This window comes from Salvelinus sp. IW2-2015, unplaced genomic scaffold (assembly GCF_002910315.2).
Source record: "Salvelinus sp. IW2-2015 unplaced genomic scaffold, ASM291031v2 Un_scaffold5023, whole genome shotgun sequence".
NCBI lineage: Eukaryota > Metazoa > Chordata > Actinopteri > Salmoniformes > Salmonidae > Salvelinus > Salvelinus sp. IW2-2015.
This window is the reverse complement of record NW_019946291.1, coordinates 1,684-9,828: the sequence shown is the minus strand read 5'-3', so window position 1 is coordinate 9,828 and position 8,145 is coordinate 1,684. Positions and strand designations below refer to the sequence as shown.

At 43.0% G+C, this 8,145-nt stretch overlaps 1 pseudogene; it reads left to right on the top strand.

Moving 5' to 3' along the window:
- Nucleotides 1-290: 290 nt before the first annotated feature.
- Nucleotides 291-7,451, top strand: LOC112077886 (GMP reductase 1-like; annotated as a pseudogene).
- Nucleotides 7,452-8,145: the final 694 nt, after the last annotated feature.

Sequence of the window (8,145 nt, the reverse complement as noted above, 5' to 3'; positions counted from 1 at the left end):
TGCTTGTCTTCTCCTGTCTAATGAAACTAACAATGGCAAGTGCAGTCATTCCGCTGATGTCTGCTTCAGTGTATTAGTCTTAGGACACGACTCTGATGACTCTGTGAAAGGAGCTTAGTGCAAGGCGTGTGTGTACTGTGTAGGGGTAGCACGGGGAGTGAATGAACTGTGAACAGGGTTAGCCATCATAGGTGACCCTGTGCGTAACTGGGTCAGCCTCGGGTGGTAGTGTGATCGGCTGTTTGAAACAATGGCGTATAGTCACAGGGTTTTGCTCGAATAGATGAATGATGAATAGCGAGGCATCGGGTGTGGACGACTTTGTGCAGGGTTGACGCGCACGCGAAGTTTGATTGAACATGTGAAAGGTCAGTTGCCAGAGGAGACGCATAAAGATTAAGCTGATCGAGATAGCACTTCTTCGTTTCTTCGTGTGCTGTCCTGGATGCTCTCGTTTAATAACGGTACCATCCTCTATGCAAGTGTCATCTCTTCGCCACTCGCTTGTGCCCAATGCACATCGAGATTCTTATATCATAACCAAGCCTGATGGAGTGAGTGGAAGTGCTTTTTTGGCGGAGTCCAAGCAGTTTTGTTATAATTGTTCTCATGTACGTGTGTTTGTATAATAAGTGTCTGCTTTTAGACAACAATAAAGACTTTATGAGAGAGATAAGGCATTGTGATCATTGGTTCTTACATTCACGCAAGACGCGGTTTTTTTAATGGATCGCACAAATGCATACTCTTAATGATCGGTGTCTCTCGAGTTGGTTAGTTGAGGACTAAGTATGTTGAAGTTGAGAATTACCAGTGAGTTGTTTTATGGATTCATTGTTGGTTGGGGCCGCACTGAGCTAATTGTATATCCAGTTATTGGGATATACTAGTTTGGACTATGTGCTTCTCTGATTGGGGTTTTGGGCAGGGCTGGTTTGAGTGTAGTAGAGCACTCCCATAGGAAGATCGTTAATTCGAAGGACAGAGGACATCTAATCGCGATAGAAAGACGAAGACCTGTTAAAGTCATTTATATGAATCGCCATATATGAGTAGTGGCGCACTGAAATACATTGCCCAGAGAACTCTGATGGAAGAAAGCTCAAAGTAGAGCAATATTTAATATGATAAATGGGTGTTTCCTGTCGACAATATGTTTAAACGTCCCATATTTTCGCATTTTGTTTGGTATAGCTTCACTTGGCTCCTATTACTCGTATTCGAAAGAAGTAAGGATAAATTTTAAAAATGTAATCAGCGGTTTGCAGATTAAGAACAATTTTTGTCTTTCAGATGGGCTGGTCAACGCCTGTATTTTTTAGTCACAGTATATGATTTAGCTTTCAATAAACTACGATCACTCTGATTAGATGATCGTCAGACATATTGAGGCTTGATATTGGTTAGCTCCATTTTTGACGGTTATTATCTCTCCCTGTAAGTTTTTAGCTGCTACAGTACCTAACAACTAGGTTTGGGCCTTGTATGTGGTGCAGCTCGGCTCCGACCGTTTAATAATTGAAAGGATTCTATTCTCTCTATTGGTTAAGCACCTTCATCCTGTCAACACTGCGATATTGATTCTCTCCCACTGCGGTGTATATGTGAGCTATTGTACACTCCCACTCAGACAGCTGTGAGCGAGTGCTGAGCTCTCATGGTACAGCGGTCACTCAGGCAGTGGCTCGCCGACTGGAGAAGCTGTGCGCGATCCTGGAGACCGGTCTCTGAATCAGATTCATCTGTCTGGACGTGGCCAACGGCTCTCTGAAACTTTGTGGAGTTTGTCAAAACCGTCAGGGGGAGGTTTCCCAACACATAAATCATGGTGAGGCTTCCATCAAGTTAACGCAGTGAACAGCTTTTTGAAGATTCATTTGCTTATGTGCTTTTAATTACTGCAAATATGTGCAATGTGATGTGCATGCAATGTTAAACTTCACCTGTTTGGTAGTTAGTTGGTTTGGTTAGCTGTATAGGATTCTAAATGCTATGACCTATGTCTGCCTGTGTGTCTGCCTGTGTGTCTGTCTGTGTGTCTGTCTGTGTGTTCTGTCTGTGTGTCTGTCTGTCTGTGTGTCTGTGCTGTGTCTCTGTCTCTGTTGTGTCTCTAACTGTGGTCAGGCTGGAAGTGGTGAAGGAGAGATGGTGGAGGAGCTGATCCTGGCAGGAGGATCATTAAAGTGGGTATTGGCAGGGGGTGTCTGTTACTCTGTACTTGGCTTGTACTGGCGGTCTGGTTCTCGCACTCCATCTGTTACTATTGTACTCTGTCTGGTACTCATCTGTTACTCTGTTACTCTGTCTGGTTTCTCTGGTAGTCGCTCTGCTTCGTATGGTTACCTGTCGGTTATCTGGTACTGTCTTGTTTGTAATCACTGTCGGTTTACTGCTTGGTAGCTCTGTCTTGTTACTTATTGACTCTCCTTACTGTCTCGTTACTCTGGGTACTGATTCCATTGCTACTATGTTACTCTGTATGTTACTTCCGTTTTACTGTCTGTTACTCTGGCTGTTGCTCTGTTACCTCTGTCTGTTACTCTGTATGTTACTCTGGTACTCCATATGTTTGCTCTGTTACCCGCGTCTGTTGCTCCTGTCTGTTTATATTACTCTGTCTGGTATATTATGGTACTCCATCTGTTACTACTCTGGTACTCTGTTACCCTGTCTGTTGCTATGTTACTCTCATCATCTGTCTGTTACTCTCTAGTACTCTTTCTGTACTCTCTGGTACTCTCTCTATTACTCTGTCTGGTACTTCTCTATTATATCGTCCGTTATCTCTGTTACTCTGTTGTCTGTTTACTCTGCGTGTACTCTGTCTGTTTACTTGTCTTGTCTGTTACTCTCTGGTATCTGTCTGTTACTCTCTGGCACTCCTGGCTGTTACTCTCTGTTATCCTCTCTGTCTGTTACTCTTGTACTTGTCTGTATACTCTTGACTCTCTGTTCTGTTACTCTCTGGTACTCTGTCTGTTGCTCTGGCACTCTTTGGCGCTGTTACTCTTCTGTTACTCTGCTGCCGGTTACTCCTGTTTTTACTCTGTTGTACTCTGTTACTCTGCCTTACTCTGTTCTGTTACTCTGTCTTTGTTACTCTGTCTCTGTCTGTTACTCTCTGTTCTTTTGTTGTTCTGTTCTCTCTGGTACTCTGTCTGTTACTCTTTTCTTCTGGTTACTTTCTGTCTGTTACTCTCTTGGTACTTGCTGTATGTTGCTCTGGTCACTCGTCTGTTACTTTTCTTTGTCTGTTACTCTGCCTGGTTTCTCTGTCTGTTACTCTGTTACTCTGTTACTTCTGTGTCGGTTACTCTGTCTGTTACTCTGTCTGTTACTCTGTCTGTTACTCTGTCTACTCTGTCTGTTGCTCTGTTGCTCTGTCGGTTACTCTCTGGTTTATTCTCCTCTGTCTGTTACTCCTCTGTTATCTATGTGTTCTGTTGCTACTTTTGTCTTGTTACCTCTGTTAGTGTTACTCGTTGTTACTGCTGTCTGTTTGCTCGTGTTCTACTGTGGTTACTCTGTCTACTATGTCGTTACTCTGTCTGTTACGTCTAGTATGTTATGTTTTATGTTTGTTTTTGTACTGTTCTCTGTCTGTTTACTGGTACTTCTGTCTGTTTACTCTGTCTCTGTTGTTACTATGTCTGTTGCTCTGTCTGTTACTCTGTTACTCTATGTTACTTCTGTTACTCTGTTGTTACTATGTCGGTTGCTCTGTCTGTTACCTGTTCTATTTCTATTGTTCTGTTCTGTTATTTTGCTCTGTTACTTTGTCTGTACTACTCTATGTTACTATGTTACTCTGTCTGTTACTCTAGCACCCTCTTCCCTACATAGTGCATTATAAGTAGAGCACTATATGGAGTCATGAGTTACCAGGGCTCCCTTCAAGAGAGAAACATATTTCAGTGAGTGCATTCAGCTCCTGACACTGCACGTCATGATTCCCCTCTAGGTTCTGTGTGTACGACGCGTATTAAGACGGGAGTGGGATACCCCCAGCTCAGTGCTGTCATCGAGTGTGCAGACTCCGCCCACGGCCTGAAGGGTCACATCATCTCAGTGAGTGACCTCTGACCTCAAGAACTTCTGACATTCTGACCTCTTGGGTCATATTCAGGAGGGTGCAACGCACCTGCACAATACATGTTCTACACATTTCTATCTGAACGAACCCAGGGGTTAAAGGTGCTGGAGTCGGGTTACGCCTGGCTTTCCTTTGAGAATAGATCTACACTGAACGTTCCACAAGTTTTGCTCAATATGTTTTGTTTTATCTCACCAGGATGGCGGCTGCAGCTGTCTGGCGATGTGGCTAAGGCATTTGGTGAGTCCTGGTTTGATAATATCTATCATAGTGACATTGTGTGTGTCCTATTTCTATAGAGGGCCTGGTCATAGTAGTGCACTATATTGGTAATAGGATGCATTTGGAAGCGATGCATTGTGTTGTGTCACTCAAAGATCTGTTGCCGCCCTCTCTCAACAGGGTTGTGTGTGTGTGTGTGATTCTAGGCGCTGGAGCTGATTTTGTGATGCTGGGGGGATGCTGGCTGGCACGACCAGTGTGCCGGGGAGGTCATTGAGAAGAATGGCAGAAAGGTCAAGCTGTTCTATGGGATGAGCTCTGACACGGCCATGAAGAAACATGTCGGGGGAGTGGCAGAGTACAGGTCAAATAATACTCATTTGTTGGGTGCTTATATCTGTCCTGTTTTACACATGTGAATTGGATTTTTTATTTTTGGGGGCATTCCCACTCTCCCTGAGACGATCCGGAGAGTGAGGTCACAGCCAGGGCCCTGGAGAAATTAGTGTTAAGTGCCTTGCTCAAGGGCCCTTCAGCAGATTGTTTTCACCTTGCCGGGGGGGCGGGGCTTCAAAGTAGCAACCTTACGGTTAATGGCCCAATGATCTAACTGCTAGGCCAGTGGTTCCCAGCCTTCTTCGGTTACTGTYCCACCAACTGAATTTAGCTCTGCCTGGAGTACCCCTGAAGTACCCCCTTGTGCATTTTACCAGGAGGCCTATGGTCTCATGAGTCTTCTCWAGTACCCCCGGGGGTCCTTGTACCCCTGGTTGGGAACCCCTGCACTAGACTACCTTCCGCCCACACTATATAAATACAGTATCCTTTCAGTTTTTATAACAATAACTTACAAGCAAGAACACACATTTTCTTCACAAAATGTTCATTTAGTAGTTATCTCAAGTCTATTTAGTACAAAACTGTTGATGATGTCGAAGACTAAGAAATCAATGTGCCTGATCAACCCAATGGAAAGACCATAGGTTTATTGACACGTTTTCCCCTCTTCCTCAATCCCTCCATACCCCTCTCCTCCTCCTCCTGCAGAGCGTCAGAGGGCAGGACGGTGGAGGTACKGTACAGGGGGGATGTAGAGGCCACCATCAGGGACATTCTGGGTGGTCTGCGCTCCACCTGCACCTACGTAGGAGCTGCCAAACTGAAGGAGCTCAGTCGCAGGACCACCTTTATCAGAGTCACACAGCAGGCCAGCCACATGTTCACATAGTAGTAAATAGACGGASGGACGGACAGACAGACATGATCTTTCTTGTGGCTGTTTAGAACTTCACATCTTAATGCCTGATTTAAATTGTGCTGATTTCATTTAAAATGTAAAAGTGTGAATCTGCAACAATATTTATGTAAATGCATCAGTTACTTTCCCTGTACACAGTAGACAGAAAGAGGAGAAACAGAGAGAAATACCAACCTGGACTCAGGGGTAYACGTAACATAGTAAACTTATATCCGTGACACTCCAATTAGTATGATATGTAACGCTTGGCATGGTATTCATTTGTGGGTGTCCATCTTCCATTTCGTCGGATATGTTACGAATTATAATTCGTACAATATGTTACGAATTTGCAAAACGTATGATATGTTATGAATTCTAATTTGTTGAGGCTAAGGTTATCGAGGTGTCTAGGTGGCTAACGCTAATGGTTAGCTTAGGTGGTTAATGTTAGCCAGGTTAGGGGTTAAGGTTAGGAGTTAGGTTAAGGTTAGGGTTAGGGGATGTAGTTGCAAAAAATTAGTTGCAAAAAATTGTTAAGTAGTTTCAAAGTTGCTAATTCGCTAAAATGATCAAATTGTCTGTGATGTTATTCAACACACAGCCTTTGGGTTGCTTGATGTTCATGTTTTACACCTACCCATCCACCCTGTCCAACCACCCTACTTTGTTTTTTGTCTTAAGTAACCTTCTGTCTTATGTAACCATACCAAATGTAACATATCATACTAAATTGAGTGTTTCAGAATTTGTATTTACATTTACTATGTTACGTGTAGTCTGAGACCAGGCTGGAAAAACAGAGTGCTGAGTATGTTACGTGTAGTCTATGAGACCAGGCTGGAAAAACGAGGCTAGAGTATGTTACGTGTAGTCTATGAGACCAGGCTGGAAAAAAACAGAGCACTAGAGTATGTTACGTTAGTCTATGAGACCAGTGGAAAAAACAGAGCACTAGAGTATGTTACGTGTAGTCTATGAGACCGGCTGGAAAAACAGAGCACTAGAGTATGTTACGTGTAGTCTATGAGACCAGGCTGGAAAAACAGAGCACTAGAGTATGTTACGTGTAGTCTATGAGACCAGGCTGGAAAAACAGAGCACTAGATTATGTTACGTGTAGTCTATGAGAAGGCTGGAATAACAGAGCACTAGAGTAAGCAGCTGCTCTGTTGCTCCTCTTGAAAGATGGATGAAAGACAGAGTGAGCCATTGAAAGACAGGATTTCAGTTGACTCTGTTATTTATTATTCTGATAATACAGAGACAATACATTTGTTCATGTTCTTTGTGTTTCTTTAAACAAATTTGTTCAAATCTAAATTAAATGTTTAAAAAAATTACAACTGAAATATTTTGTCCAAAAAAACTCTCCTAAGAAAGAGACCATAGATCATACAGAACAGATTGGAGTATATCCTACAAATTAAACCGTAATACCACAGTTAGAAAAGCAACTTTGAAGTCTTCTATTCCTCTTGTTTCCTGTTTCCTGTTGTACATAAATGTATCTTACATATGAGGTACACAGAAAAGTTATTTCACAACCTTTTTTTGGGGTTGCGGACCAATGCATGAATTTTTTTAAATACAGATTGTACAATAATAACAATGATCCTATTTTGTTAATATCTACAACTATGTTTATATTTTAGCACATACATATCTCAGGGGAAAACAGTCAATGGGCGGCGTCTGTTTCTCTGCCAGTTCACCTGATTATTGGCAAGATGCAAACAACAGTCTAATAATCTCTATTCATTCTATTCTCTGTCTCCCTCTCCCCCTCCTCTCTCCCCTCCTCTCTCTTCCCTCCTCTCTCTCTCAATGAATTTGAAAATATCCAATTGCTTTCTTTGATGATAAACAGTTTTATGATAATCACACACACACACACACACACACCACAAAACAACACACACACACACACACACACACACACACACACACACACACACACCACACACACACAACACACACAACACACACACACACACACACACACACACACCCACACACACACAATTCCTGAGTTCTGTAACTTACTACTTATTTGGCTATAAGACATTTTTTAAAATAATATAATTTTAAATTGAAAGAAAAGAGAGAGACACCTGTGTGAATTCAGTCTAAAGTAAGTTGGGTACACATGAGTGGGTAGTGAGGCCAGGTAGTTACACGAATGTAGAGAAATGTCCACATGCATGTGCACAGGTTCATCACTGCTGAACACATGCATGGACAACCTGTCCACTGCTGAATGGCACTGGTCACTGTAACCAATGGCACTGGTCCACTGCTGAACCAATGGCACTGGTCCACTGCTGAACCAATGGCACTGGTCCACTGCTGAACCAATGGCACTGCCACTGCTGAACCAATGGCACTGGTCCACTGTTGAACCAATGGCACTGGTCCACTGCTGAACCAATGGCACTGGTCACTGTGAACCAATGCACTGGTCCACTGTTGAACAATGCACTGGTCCACTGCTGAACAATGCACTGGTCACTGTTGAACCAATGCACTGTCCACTGCTAACAATGCACTGGTCACAATCACTGATGATCTGACTCTAGTTCTCACTTGATAG